We start from the raw sequence: 14298 nt of genomic DNA on the forward strand, positions 1-14298 counted from the left end.
CTATCAGATAGCACCTGGGAGGAGGAGCCTCAGGAGCTACAAATCCCAGAGGGGACCTTGTGTGAAACTTGTGATTGTGTATTTTGCTGGATGGGACCAGCAGAGATTCGGGGATGGATGATACACCAATTATTAGGCATCTCCTGAAGAGGATGAGACATGTGTAATGGGGGTGACACATGCGAAGAGGAGCGGGAGGGTCTGAAATTCCTGAGGGAAGCTTATTTGAGATTCAAGCTCACATGGGTTTGGTGGGAGAAAGCAGCAGAAAATTGTGGAGGCAGGAAATACACCAGTCAGTAAGTTAATGACACATTAGGAGAATGTGTCAGCAGCACACAAATTGTCAACGGGTCTGGGAGCATGCTGCTTGTGGTAATTTCATGTCCACAGGAGCACTTGATGTGTTTCCTGACTATACCATAATTGTTTTTGGTCAATAGAAGGCATTGTGCAACTCACGTTTCACACTCAGTTCACAAGCCGCACTAAAATGCATGCCCCTGTACAAGCAGACCACAACAACGAGCAATTACCAAGACATCTGCACTTTCAGTTAATTCCACACCACAAGGGCAGGAGGTGGAAGATGTTATCTGCTCAAGATCAGAGAAGACCAACACGCTTTGTCCGTGAACATCAGGAGGAGTTTGAAAATACCATGTCTCTGTCTCCACCCCAACAATCCACTGATACGTCAGACAATGGTGGTGATGGTGATAATGATGGTGATCGAGACAAAGATGATGGCCCATAAGAGTGCAGACATAAATGTGTATTTTCACTGGAAAGCATCGATAGTGATGGGTAACAGGTGAATGAAACAACAGAATCAGAGCCTGTAGTAGTACTGGACGCTCACCCTCACATGAGTACAGTCTCTTTGAGAAACAGCCTTCCTGTCAAATATCAGAAAGCACATCACATCTTTACGTGGCATCCTGAACACCAACAGAACCACCACCACCAGTGTGCCAAGATGATCTAGGCCTGGGTGTTGTTAACCCACAATAAAAGTCAAAAGTGTGGCAGTAATTCACAGAGAAAAACCAACGACCGAAACTCAATGTGGTCAGAACACGGTGTGCCTAGAGATCACAGGGACGGATTTGGGTGCCATGTCTATGTGGTCCGATATGTGACAGCACCGTGCAGAGATGTGGGAAGAAGTCAAATGATCTGAAGTGCATCCCTCCCCATATGATCTGACAACCAGAAACTGTGTCTGTGCTTGGGAGTGGGATACCAAGCTCAACCTCTGTGCTCCAGCAGTGCATAGGAATGATCGTCCATTGTTTCATGCCAGTGTTGTGTAATGATTTGAGCATGAACAAACATCACAGTTCACCTGACTGACAACGCCTGCACAATGCTAACCTAAATGTAATGTTGACAATAGACCTCTTGCCCAATTCCTTTGTATAAAGGTGGTTCACCACTGGAAAGATCTTGGCCATTTTTTCTCTTGCAAGACAGTATCACAATTGTACAACAAGGTTATGTCTGGAGTCATACGGGTACTACAGTAGTCAATGGGACAAAACAATCCATGTCACCTTGGACAGGTGGACCAGTGGTCACAAAATGAACTACATGCCTATTAAATAACAAGGGTGGCCTCTCCTTCCTCTACCAGTCAAGATGGGTAATGCAAAGGTGCAGCATGTATATGCAGTTTGGCACCAGGCTACATTGTACATTCAAGGGTTTGAGGGCAGAAGCCAAAATGTAATAGATATCTGGGGAAAGATGGTGGCACAGTGGCTAAGGCTTTGTAATTTGCTTTTGAGATTTGTTTCAGCAGGCAAGGTCAAACTTCCTTTGTTTCTTATGACTTGGTGCAACAATGCATGTCCCCTTTATTACAGAGTGTGCAGAGTGGGGGATACAAGACAAGAGCACAGTCATTACCAGGTTGAGAGTTGTATTCACTTTTTACAGGTTTTAACATGATATCAGAAAGGTAAGTGTAGAAATAACTCTAAAGGAGAGGTGTCACAATAAAGAAACTAAGGAAAAATAGCTAGCTTTGGTGGGTCCCTTTCTGAGTCTTCTTAGGTGTTTGATATTCACACCCTTGGCATTAGGAATCTTATGCATGTAAAATGAAGAAAAGGCTCAGGTGGAGAGGATGCATGAAAGAAAGGCAAAACATAGTCCTGGGTTTTCAAATGCATTCTTAAGGCAAAAGTCAAAATACTGGACAGAGTCACTTACACAATTCCTGGGGAGCTTGGTCTCTGTCTGATCTGGCTTGACAATCAATGACCCTGATCTTTATCTTCAGGTTGCAGGGTTCACAAGGTTCCCAAACCCTTATCAATTGAGTAAGATGATCCAGCCCTCTATGGTCAACCCATCCCAGGCTAAGGATAAGCTTGTAGAACTCCTCCAGTGCCTGAGGGTGGAAGTTGTATCTCTTTTTTGGGGGTTCAGTGTTACAGGTCTCACAGTTGTGGCAGCGAGTTCCCAATCTGGCGGTTAGCTCTCTGCTCTAGAGCTCTCGACCCAGGAACAACCTCTTTCTAAGCCCACATATGATATGCTACCTGACCCCGGTGGGATTGCACCATCTTGTACCTCATCCCACTGGCTCAGGATTCCACTGTAGACCGACACAGCACACTGGAACCTTCCTGCTCTTTCTTTCTAGGGGTACCTGATGTTGTTCCACCTCCTTAGGTATACCAGATGTATCTCCACCTTTGGCTCTTCCTCTCTGCCACTGATGTTAAGGCCCTTTCCTAATTTTCCTGGAAAGAGCCTCCCCTTCTGTAAAACCATATTTCACATAATACCACCTGATAATGAACATTGGACTAAGCACATTCGCATCGCACTGAAAACCGTGTTCAAATTAATCTGAGTAAAGCTGACTAGGCTGCCATTTTAGAATGATTCGCCATTTTGTTTAACTCCTGTTTCTGTCTCATGTTAAACTGTGTCTTCGGCTGCAGCAGGGAAAAGATTAACTTTACACTGTGTCAACATGTTGAGGCTGCTGAAGCAGAATGTTTGTCCTGCACTAAGAAACCTTGGAGCTGAACTGAACCTCAATTTAGATGTTGTCTGCAAAATAGTTACATCCTTGTTCAAACAGTGGAATAGAATACTGAATAGCTGAAACTGTGTGCCTTTGCAGAAACCCAGTGGGATCATTTCTTGAAACTGGACTTACTTTAAGCTGTAGAACCAACGTTACCATTGTATTTTGTGTATAGCAACACATCTCAAGTGTTTGAAGACAACATTTTTGTATTTGTATTGTGAACTGGGTATGAACCCTAGCAAAATGTTAACTTGGAGAAGGGCTGGACGATGTAACCAGGACTGTATATAAAAGATGCAGGCTTTGTAATATACAGCACTCTCTCCCCTCACAGTGTCTGCTGGTACACACTGTAAGGTGTTGGGAGCCAGATAGCTATTTGTACAGAAATAATTAATACATGTATCTCTGAACTTGTGATTAGCGTATTTCATTTTGGTGGTACTAAGCCTCGATATTTCTTTGGTCTTTCACTCCAACTTCCTCACACTCTCTCTTTTAAGATGGTACAAATTATTTCCCAGTTTCCTCAAGATTTCTCACTTCCTTATGACAAGTTTCCTCTCTCCTTGTAATGAGTCCCCCAATCCAACCTTCTTGATTTACTTCCTCCAAACTCCTCACAATTATTCTTTTCCCTCAGATGGCTTACCTCCTCTACTCCCAACAAATCCCTCTTTCCCCATGACAGCTTCTTCTCTTCCAACCTCGTACTCTGTATCGGTTTCATTAATGATTTGCATCCTCCACTGTTGAACAACTGTCCTCCACTTGATGACATTTCTGTCTTTGATCAATTTCCTCCAGAATACTCCTTCATCCTCCAGGTCTCTCCTCCCTTAAATATGCACATTCCTGTGACCACTGGATTGCCACACGCCTCTCAAGTACATGTCTCAAAATGAAATATTGTTCCTGGACTCCATGCTTTGGAACAGAATGTATTTCCTCACTCATCAAGTCCCTTAACATGTGGCCTTATTTTTCCCCTAAAGTGAGATGGTTTATTTGCCAATGCCATTGGTAGGAGTCTGGCTAGGGGGCTTACATGGTTCTTCAAGTGTGTCAGTTTGTGGAACAGGAGCTTCCTTACAGGACTTCAATATCCCATTCCCATTTTGGTTTTGAGTGCCCATCTGTCTACCCCATTGGTGGTCATGAAAAGGTGAAAGGGTAGCCAGTTGGTTTGTAGCCCTGTTACTGCCCCCTTCTGGGCCCTGAAAGACATTAAGAGTGGTGGCGGTTGAATGGACTTGTGGATATCCTGTAGGAGATCTTATTTGTCTATAGAGTTAGGCGGGTTGTGGGTACTGTTATGACTGCCTCCTGATTTAGTGCGATGACTCAGTTAGGTGATCTGTGGATCATTCATGTAACTCCAAGGGGTACAGCATCAACTTGTGTGTGGCAGCTATTGGTCACTTTGACCACCCCACTGTCACTCTCCAATGACAATGCATATCTTTCATCTCGTGGTCTCACAATGTATCAGCAGTTGTGATCCTGTGAAAATAAGGGTTGCTGTGGTTCAGAAGATCAGCTCCCATTCAGAATTGTCATCCCAAAAATGCACGGCACCAACTCTAGATTAGGTTTTCTATACCTTGCCACTGCACAGCTTGAAGTCCTCAGTATCAACTAATTGGAACTGTATGTTGAACATGTTGGAGTGGCTACGTGACGAGTGAAAAGCCATCACAGATCACTGCAACACTTATAGTAGTGCTCTAAAGGGGGTCTTTTTTAAAATACATCAGTGGAGCAGCTGTCTAATGTCCTCTCTGTGCATCAACCTCTTGAGGAAAACACCAACGGGTTAACCATCACTTCCCATGACTGCCACTCAACCCTTCTCGGCGACCTACATGAGGGAAGGATGGTAAAGCTGCATTTGCCCCTCTATGGTAGCTGCCACTACTGAGTAGTCTAGATCCCCCACCGTACAGGCATCATGCAATGCAGGCAATAGGTGCAAGCATGCCTCTTAACATGGTTCAACTGGTTCCGCCAGAAGGCAGGCACTGCCAGTGATGAACCTCCCCCAACCGCTTGTTGGGTTGATGTCAGAGGAAGGGCCATGTTACTGGCCATAGTTTGCGGTGCCACTGGCACTGATTGGGTAGGTGAGGCGTGTGCATCAGTTTTGGTAAGGCGTGCCCGATTTTGCCTTGCTGCACTATGAACATGTGGTGTACTAGGACCTGCTTCCTCTTCTGCTGAAGGGGGTTATGGTCATTGCTCGGTTGCTAGTGTGCTTACAGGAGGCAGTAGACTCATTCATCAAGCACATTTTTCTATGCCATCAGCAAATGTGGCTTTCCATGACAATCGTCTTCCCAGGGTATGGCCCTGAAAAGTCATGCAGGGGCAGGAAGGCAAGAGCAGGGGCTGCATCCCTACCCTTGCCTTTCTGCCCCTGCTCCACCTTCTTCCTACTGCCCTCCACCCTGCATAAGACAATCAAAAAATCCCAACGGAGTTCTATGGATTTAAAAAATGGGGATTAACACTACTGTCCCACCGCTCGCAATCCCGCAGTAAACCCATGGGACCAAGTGGTGGCCATAGTAATTGACTGTGGCAGTAAATCAGATTTACAACCAACCAAATGCATAATGATACCCTATATGCTTTTGAGGGAATGCCCACACCCTCAGCTGAGAAATAAACATACTCTGACATATAAAGATTCAAAATGGTTGGGCTTAGCAAAGAAATTGTGTACCTGCAAGGAGAGACTGTGCAAAATAGCTCGGGGGGCTGATTGTGCAGTTCATGCTAGACAGTACTTTTCTCAAAGAGGGGGCTTGGCATAAAAGGTTTGGACACCACTGGGCTAGAGAAAGAAGCTCAGGGAGCATTAGCATGGGGAATCTCTTAAGATAGACTATCATTGAGGAAAAACTTCAGAAGGATGGACCCATTACTTCTAGACCACCCTTGTCTGCCTTCTACCCAATCACATGGAAATATATCTGCCAGTGCACCTCAGACTTCCTCCACACCAACTACACAGTGAACCCCTCTTCCACTAGACACCCTGCTCACTCGACAAAGGTGCCCTTCGGGCTGACTACCAAGTGAGAGCCATTACAGTAGAGCAGAGGTCTGCAAAATTTGTTGACTTTCCAGATGCTTTGGACTACAACTCCCATCCGACCTAGTCAGCGTAGTGAATGGTGAGGAATCATGGCCGTTGTATTCCAAAACATCTGGTGAGCCAAATGCGGCATACCCCTGCTGTAGAGAATAAACAGGTAATTGTTAGTATCTACCAACATTCTACTGGTGAAATTCAATTAATTGTGTCCAAACATTTTGTCATTTATGTTCAGTATCAACGATGGTTTTAGAAAGTCAACTTTGATGAGTCAGATATCAATGGATACCTTCCTCAGCAACTCAATTCTGCCCTTTTCCCACTAGAGAATCAACAGTGCTCAAACTCAGCACTGCAAGGTTAAGCACCAGGGCAGGGCTTGGTGGGCGGGGTGAGCTGGCCCATCCCTAGGGAACCACTTCACAGGGGGGTTTCCTGGGTGTGGGGTTAGCTCGCTGCAGTTCCTGCGGTGCAGGGTGCCCCACTGCACCACATCCAGAGGGGTGGAGGCCTTTGGACTTCAAAATGAAAGAATTTCTTTCTGAAGTCTGAGTGATTTAAGAAATAAATCATTTATGTTATGGTTGGTGCGCCGCGATATGAAGCTGCTCCGCTGCTGCACATGACAGGAACCAGTAAGCACTCCCTGCTTCCTTTTTGCTGTGTGCTGGTGAGGGCGGGCCTGCACAGACAGCAGTCCCACCCTCAGAGCTAGGGATCTGGGGATAAAAGGTAACAAATAAATGTCGATTTTTGTAAATGTGTGTGTGTGCGCGTGCAGGGATGCTGCATGCTCTGATGTATGTTTGTTTGTATGTTTGAATGCATTCAAGGGTGTGTAGCATATGTATCATGTAATGTGTGTGTGAATGAGTGAGTGTATGATGTATGGGTGGCTGGTTACAGTATGAATGAGTGAGTGAATGGTGTGTGTGAATGAGTGAGTTAATATGTTGTGGTGCTTGTATTCAATGCTAGGCCAAGGAGTTGATTTTGACGGGTTGAGGGAACGAAGGTGAGGGAGAGGGATAGATGGGAGAGAGGATGGGTTGGAGGGTTTAGCTAAAAATGTCACGATAAAGCAAGCATTATATGTATTATTGTGTGGCTAGACTGGCATTTGGGTGCAGCCAGTCTAGTCATTTATAACTGAGCAAAAAACGGCAGTGTGGAGGGTGGCCCAGAGCAATTGCCAGAGGTTTAGATTCATTTGAAACCTTCCACCCATCACTTTTGTGGTCAGTTTGTTTCTCCTAGTGAGAGAGGGTATGCCCAGACGTGGGTCCCTTGCTCGCTGCGCCACAGGGAACCAGGATGCACCTCAATAAGGAGGTCCAACAAGGCTGAAACATGTCTGGGGTTGCTTGGTTTTCTGTGCAGAGGGGACCTGGCCTAGCTGTTCGGGCTGGGCTGCTACCTTCGGTGGTAGCAGCTGCTGACTGATTTGCACATGGCTGGTACCCTTTTGCAATGGCACAGACGGGCTAAAAAAACGGTGGTGTGGAAGGTTGCCCAGAGCAATTGCCAGTGGTTTAAATTCATTCGAAACCTTCCATCCATCAATTTTGTGGTCAGTTTGTTTCTCCTTGTGAGAGAGGGTATCCCCAGACGTGGGTCCCTTGCTCGCTGCGCCACAGGGAACCAGGCTGCACCTCACTGAGGAGGTCCAACAAGGCCGAAACATGTCTGGGTTGCTTGGTTTTCTGTGCAGAGGGGACCTGGCTTGGCAGTTCGGGCTGGGCTGCTACCTTCGGTGGCGGCAGCTGCTGACTGATTTGCACATGGCTGCTCCCCTTTTGCAATGGCGCAGACGGGCTAAAAAACGGTGGTGTGGAGGGTTGCCCAGAGCAATTGCCAGTGGTTTAGATTCATTCGAAACCTTCCACCCATCACTTTTGTGGTCTGTTGGTATGCTTGGGTGCCAGGAGCTAGGCGCAGACTCTTGTTTCTATGCTAGGTGAAAGATTTACGGTTTGATTAAAACACATACTTATATCTTTTATCTTTTACCAAAGACCCATAAAGACATGCAAAAATCTCGAGGGAGACTGATAGTCTCAGCCATTGATGATATTTTCCAATGTAAGTAAATATGTAGACTAGAATTTACAACCATTGTAGCAGCTATAAATGGCAGCACTTACTGATGACGATATTCTATTAATGATTGATGAGAAATATCTATATTTAAGCAATATGACCCGAGCGGCGGGGGCATTACCGACTCAGGTAATGCCCCGGGGACTATAGTTATAGTACACAGGCGCGCAAGATCTATGTGACCGGGGCACTAAAGGTATTTTTTTCTGCCCCGAAACACTTTGGGACAGAAAAAAAAACGACCAAGAAAATTACCTCTGGGAAAGGGAAAATGGAGTCTGTTTTCCCTTTCCATGGCGGCCATCGGGAGTGGACGCACTGGGAACACTTCTGTGCCCAGCATGTCCGCTCCCGGAAAAAAAGACAAGAAGGTAAGTGGGGTTGGGTTGGGAGGGAGGAGGAAGGGAGGGGAAAAATGAAACAAAAAAAAACGTACCTGGGTCCCCGGCAGGGGACGATGGCAGCCTCCAGCCGTGAGGAGGCTCGGAGTGGGGATGGGTCTCTGAGTCCCCAGCGGGGGGCGAAAACAGCCTCTCAGCCATGGGGATGCTCGGTGGCCCCGCTTCGAGCCTCCTCAGTAGCTGAGGGGCTGCCACGCCCCCAGCGGGGAAAAGGCGGCTGGAATCCCGGCTGAGAATCGAAGGATTCTCGGCCAGGTAAAGCCCTGGCGAGGGCCAATCAGAATGCTTCTTTCAATCTGATTGTGCCCTCTCTGGGTACTAATCTTCAATACCACACAGCTCAGGCTTAGAAGTGGTTGAATTGCATTTGTTACAACAAGATGAAATTGGAGCCTGAAAAGAATTAATCACAATATTATTGATGATTATTTCAGATATCAACAACAATTCTTTCTGCAATTTCAGGTAACTCAATGGGGGCAAATATTGTTCCCCTCATACCCACATTTTTATGTTCAAATTTGAAATGGATCACATCGTTACACATCACTTTTGGCATGAATGCATAAACCTCTGGGGTAGGCACATATACAAAGGGTTTGGTGTTTGGAGAGGAACTTTTTTGCCTACCATAATCAGATAAAGAGGCCTTTGGACTTCAAAATGAAAGAATTTCTTTCTGAAGTCGGAGTAATTTAAGAAATAAATCATTTATGTTACGGTTGGTGCACCGCGATATGAAGCTGCTCCGCTGCTGCACATGACAGGAACCAGTAAGCACTCCCTGCTTCCTTTTTGCTGTGTGCTGGTGACGGCGGGCCTGCACAGACAGCAGTCCCACCCTCAGAGCTAGGGATCTGGGGATAAAACTTAACACATAAATGTCGATTTTTGTAAATGTGTGTGTGTGTGCGTGCAGGGGTGCTGCATGCTCTGATGTATGTTTGTTTGTTTGTATGCTTGAATGCATCCAAGGGTGTGTAGCATATGTATCATGTAATGTGTGTGTGAATGAGTGAGTGTATGATGTATGGGTGGTGCGGTATGAATGAGTGAGTGAATGGTGTGTGTGAATGAGTGAGTTAATATGTTGTGTAAATGTGTGTGGGTGCTTGTATTCAATGCTAGGCCAAGGAGTTGATTTTGACGGGTTGGGGGAACGGAGGTGAGGGAGAGGGATAGATGGGAGAGAGGATGGGTTGGAGGGTTTAGCTAAAAATGTCATGATAAAGCAAGTATTATATGTATTATTGTGTGGCTAGTCTGGCATTTGGGTGCAGCCAGTCTAGTCATTTATATCTGAGCAATGCCATTTTTTTTACTGGGCATCTATAATAAAGTATGCATGATATGTGTTTTTACATGATGAGAAGGGCATTTGGGTGCAGCCAGTTCAGTTATTTCGTACAGTGGCATGGCATTTTTTACTGGGCATCATCAAGGGTAAAGCAAACATGACATGTTTTACTACATGTCTAGACTGGCCCACATTGTGCAGCCACTTTGGACATGTTTTCTTATTTTGGCATGGCATTGTTAATGGCAAAGCCTATAGAAGTGTGTCCTTACATGAGGATACTGCCATGTATTGGCAGAGCCAGCATGGGCATGTTTTCTTACAGCATTGTCACTGTGTCACTGGCATTATGCGCAAAGCAAACATGTGTATGTTCTTATATGGGGAATATTAGCATATATTGGTGTATTCAGAATAGAAATGTATGAGCACAGCCATTGTGAAAATGTTTTTATGCTGGCATGTACTGTGGGAAAAGCATCATACAAAGGCATTGGGAAATGCTTCTGTACACTAGTGGTGACTTGGATCTATTGGATTATTGGATTGGAGTTACCCTACAAAACCCATTGTAAACTGTCTGGCTTTTTACCCAATTTTTTGCCAAAAGAGTGCTGTATAATGCACCATTCGGACCCATTATTCATAAAAAATGTCTCCAGGCGGAGGGAACACCCACAAGTCCCATTTCATTGGTTCGGGCTCCCTCGCTTTGCTCGGCCACTCTGGCAAATTTGTGGAAAATGTTTACGCCCCTTGATAAATAAAACATTCACCAGCCATCACTGGGTTAGTGACTGGTGGGCGAATGGATATCAATGTGTCAGTTCAAGGGTGAGACCCAGGCAAGGGACATTAGAACATGGATGTTCTCTTACATGTTTTACTGACATTTGTGGGCAAAGCCAACTTGATGTATGTGATTGCATGCAGGAGGGTTTGGGGTGGGCTGTTTATAGCGCAAGGGGGCAAGTAGATTGCACATTTTCTGTGACATGGCATTTTTTACTCACAAAAGGGCAAAGTTCAATATTATATGTGTTATTACATGGGAGGGGAGGGGCACTTGTGCAGTCATCAAGTTAATGTGTCCTTACTTTACCATTGCATGCTTTACTGGTGTTGAGGGCAAAGTAAACATGAAGAGTAAGATGGTGGTGTGGGAGTTGGACAGCAATTATACAGCCAGCAATAACATGTTTTCTTCCTGTGGCAGGAGAGTTTTGCTGGTATTAAAGGCAAAGCCAACAAGAGAATGTTCATACATCCGGATACTGAAATATACTGGTAGAGCCAGCATGAACATGTTTTCTTACTGTGTGTAATATTACTGGCCACACACAGAGTTAGCTGGTATGCTTGGGTGCCAGGAGCTAGGCGCAGACTCTTGTTCTATGCTAGGTGAAAGATTTACGGTTTGATTAAAACACATACTTATATCTTTTATCTTTTACCAAAGACCCATAAAGACATGCAAAAATCTCGAGGGAGTCTGATAGTCTCAGCCATGGATGATATTTTCCAATCTTAGTAAATATGTAGACTAGAATTTACAACCATTGTAAGAGCTATAAATGGCAGCACTTACTATATTCTATTAATGATTGATGAGAAATATCTATATTTAAGCAATATGACCCGAGCAGCGGGGGCATTACAGACTCAGGTAATGCCCCGGGGCCCATAGTTATAGTACACCGGCACTCAAGATCTCAGTGACCGGGGCACTAAAGGTATTTTTTTCTGTCCCGAAACACTTTGGGACAGAAAAAAAAACGACCAAGAAAATGGCCTCTGGGAAAGGGAAAATGGAGTCCGTCTTCCCTTTCCATGGCGGCCATCGGGAGTGGACGTACTGGGAGCACTTCTGTGCCCAGCGTGTCCGCTCCCGGACAAAAAGACAAGAAGATAAGTGGGGTTGGGTTGGGAGGGAGGAGGAAGGGAGGGGAAAAACGAAACAAAAAAAAAAGCACCTGGGTCCCCGGCGGGGGACGATGGCAGCCTCCAGCCGTGTGGAGGCTCGGAGCGGGGATGGGACCCTGAGTCGCCAGCGGGGGCGAAACAGCCTCTCAGCCATGGGGATGCTCGGTGGCCCCGCTTCGAGCCTCCTCATTGGCTGAGGGCCTGCCACGCCCCCAGCCGGGGAAAAGGGCCAATCAGAATGCTTCTTTCAATGTGATTGTGTCCTCGCTGGGTACTAATCTTCAATACCACACAGCTCAGGCTTAGAAGTGGTTGAATTGCATTTGTTACAACAAGATGAAATTGGAGCCTGAAAAGAATTAATCACGATATTATTGATGATTAATTCAGATATCAACAACAATTCTTTCTGCAATTTCAGGTAGCTCAATGGGGGCAAATATTGTTCCCCTCATACCCACATTTTTATGTTCAAATTTGAAATGGATCACAACATTGCACATCACTTTTGGCATGAATGCATAAACCGCTGGGGTAGGCACATATACAAAGGGTTTGGTGTTTGGAGAGGTTCAGAACTTTTTTGCCTACCACAATCAGAAATGACCGCATACAGTTCACTATGATACTACATTTTCCGGATGTACAGTTTTCTAATGTTAATATCTCCCATGAGGGTGGTACATTTACCACTAACCTTTATTGAAAACCAATGGATTGGAAAAACATGTTACACAGGATAGGTTTCCATCCAACCGCTCCACAAAAATGTTTGCCCTATAATTATTAAGGGTAATGACCATGAAACTCCCAAACAACTAGAAGAGGTCCTCGATACATTTGCAACCAGAGGGTAAAAAACAGAAGCATTACAAAAGTCAATGAATAGATTTGCTTTAAAGACAAGAAATTTACTTTTAAATGATGCACAATATGGAGAGCCACCATTTATAGTATCTTTGTTAAAATATTTCAATTCTAAGTAATTTAAGGAAGGCATGGTATCAAACAGTGAAGACAGACACAGTGAAAGGGTGTTAATTGAACTTCAAGGGGGTTGGAAAAATGCCTGTCTAAACTTAAATCTAAGGATCGGAGCAAGCTGCGACCATCAAAATAAAGATAATGCAGTGCTAGTAGTGTCTTCGTCAAAATAAAAGGGCCTATACTAAAAAAAACTATTGCCAATCCCTACTTCTAAACAATAAACAGTGTGGGAAATGATGTAGATAACAAAGTGTGTCATGAAAAAATATGTCAGAATGCCTGGATAGTTGGTTCCCCTTGCCCACGTTTACATGACGGGACAAGGCGGCACACTTGGGCTTGGAAAACACTTCAGCTAAGCACAAGGGCACGGTTGCTGTTCATATATCAGCTCTCCACACCCAAAAGTCTCTTGCTCAATCAAGGAAGGCTTCTCCCTTGCAAGACAAAAATCAACAAAGATTGTTTAACGTTCCCTTCCTCAGGAGTTAACTTTTTAAGCAACAAAAGTCGTTTACTTCCACTTTGAGTCCCCCTCCATCGGGCTCAAACTCCTATTTCACTTTACAGTTCATTACAAAACGAATACTTTCAATTGTGCAAAGGATTTGACTTAAACCCTTGCATGACCACTTTGATTCTCTTCCTCATAAATCATATTTACATTTCATAACTTCTGTTAGCGGGATACATTCAGGCAGAGACCCTTCGATTGGGCACGCCCGCAATGCTGAACCACTCTGCTACTTAGTATCGTGCGTTCACTTCTCAAAGTTCAGAAAACAATTATCAGCTTTCCCTTTTCATTCGCGTCTTTCAACAAACACCTTTTCCATTCGACTTTACAGGACACTTTGTCGCCGCCCGTAACCTTCGTTCATATGCAGCCTGGTTTCACACAGTTTCCTTGTACTCACCAGCTGTATACAAGGTTCAGCTTGAAGCTTTGATCAAGGGGTCGAGGGCGTTACCACAAAGGCTGCACTTCTCCCCCAAATTGGGATAGTTGGGGGAGAAGTGCAGCGATTTGGAATTTTGCAGCCTACGCTGTTCACTGAACTTTTGCAGCAGTCTGCCTATGCTATTCACTGGATTCTTGCAGCAGTCTGCCTATGCTGTTTATTCTTAGTGGAAGGCAGTCCTGTGGAGGCGGACCTTCATTACACCAACACTGGTGCGGAGCGCGACGTAGTGTGTGACATAGTTTGTCAGGTGTTACTGGTGGCAGACAAGCTTCCCAGCGGAAGACAATGTTACTTTTCGTGCTGCGATTTGGAATTTTGCAACCAACGCTATTCACTGAACTCTTGCAGCAGTCTGCCTATGCTGTTTATTCTTAGAGGGAGGTGGTCCTCTGGAGGCAGACCTTCATTACACTAACACTGGCGCGGAGCGCGGCGCAGTGTGTGGTGTAGTGTGTCAGGTGTCTGGTGTCCGCTGT

At 45.2% G+C, this 14298-nt stretch overlaps 1 protein-coding gene across 2 annotated transcripts in view; it reads right to left on the reverse strand.

Annotated features, from left to right (window-relative positions):
• Nucleotides 1-14298, reverse strand: part of BANK1 (B cell scaffold protein with ankyrin repeats 1) — a 2974928-nt gene that overhangs the window by 2443637 nt on the left and 516993 nt on the right. The window lies entirely within an intron of this gene.

The sequence above is a fragment of the Ambystoma mexicanum genome, chromosome 6q (genome assembly GCF_040938575.1).
Source record: "Ambystoma mexicanum isolate Mex_15411 chromosome 6q, UKY_AmexF1_1, whole genome shotgun sequence".
Taxonomy (NCBI): Eukaryota; Metazoa; Chordata; class Amphibia; order Caudata; family Ambystomatidae; genus Ambystoma; species Ambystoma mexicanum.